Genomic DNA, 1,285 nt, shown 5'->3' with positions numbered 1-1,285 from the left:
AGTTCCAACCCTCTGGTAAGGAGCCTCCACCCTACAAGAGTCACCTCATTAGCATAAAATCAAGTGTGGTTGAGAGGGACTTATTCTTTTTTTAAATATTTAAAAATATTTTATTTCTCTATTCATGAGAGACACAGAGAAAGAGGCAGAGGGAGAAGCAGGCTCCCTGCAAGGAGCCTGATGCGGGGCTCGATCCCAGGACCCCGGGATCAGGCCCTGAGCCAAAGGCAGACGCTCAACCACCAAGCCCCCCAGGTGCCGAGGGGGCTTGTTATGAATAATCTCCTCTCACCCTAGCACTCAGGAAGTGACAAGGGTCTTAGAAGTTCTGTGCCAGGAACTGGGAGCAGACACCAAAGGCATATTTCTTTTTATGTCACAACATCTCAAGGTAATCATGTCCAAAGCTGAAGATTCTCTTTTTCTCTTATTTTCTTCTAAGTGGGCTCCATGCCCAATGTGGGGCTTGAACTCACGACCCTGAGCTCAGGAGTCACACGCTCTACCAACTGAGCCAACCAGGCACCCCCCAAAATGGTCTTTTTCCCCAAATGAATAAATATTGTCAATCCCCACCCATGCACCCAGTATCTTGCGGACCCCGGGAGGCATGTACACAAGCTGTCCTCTTCGCCTCGACTGCTTCTCCCTGTTCAACACCCAACTGGCTTCCAGCCAGCCTTCCAGACTTCAGCCTAGATGTCACTGTGCTTCAGAAGCGTCCCCTGACCCTCTCCCAGTCCAAATGGTATTCCCTCCTGTCCCCTACCTTCTCCATAGCGCTTTTCACAGCTTTTATTGGTGTTTGATGATGGTTTGTATACTGTCTGGCTCCCCAGCTAGTTGTGAAGGTGCCAAGCGACATGGTCCTTGCAGCCACAGACAGCGCAGGGCCTGTGTGCGCCCCTGTCCCCATGGGGCTGCTCCTCCTGCCGGGGTTGAGAGCCTGCAGGCCCGCAGCCTCTGCTCTCCACTAAGGCTGGCAGAACGGTGGCCAAGGTTTACGAACATGGAATGTGGGGATGTGGAGGACGAATCAGAGAGCTACAGAGGCCTGAAAAACTTAAAGGGAAAAATAAAAGACCTATTGTCTTCAATAAGATGGTGGTTAAGCAAATGATGGCATAGGCTATAACCACAGACACAAACGCAGTATGTTGCTACACTTTAATGTTACATTAAGGAAGTCATTCGGAAAAATATAATGCCATCCTAGGTTTTAGTAATCAAATATATGCATGGAAAATGTCCCCAAGGACATATGCATCATTATACATAAGCTTGA

The 1,285-nt window shown here is 48.9% G+C and overlaps 1 non-coding gene across 1 annotated transcript; it reads right to left on the bottom strand.

Annotated features, from left to right (window-relative positions):
* Positions 1 to 451: 451 nt before the first annotated feature.
* TRNAR-CCU (transfer RNA arginine (anticodon CCU)) lies at positions 452 to 524 on the bottom strand. The gene has a single exon. It is a non-coding gene; the product is annotated as a tRNA-Arg (tRNA).
* Positions 525 to 1,285: the final 761 nt, after the last annotated feature.

The sequence above is a fragment of the Canis lupus genome, chromosome 22 (assembly GCF_003254725.2).
Source record: "Canis lupus dingo isolate Sandy chromosome 22, ASM325472v2, whole genome shotgun sequence".
In the NCBI taxonomy this organism is placed as follows: Eukaryota; Metazoa; Chordata; class Mammalia; order Carnivora; family Canidae; genus Canis; species Canis lupus.
Note: the sequence above shows the minus strand (reverse complement) of the source record. Positions and strands in the feature narration are given on the sequence as shown.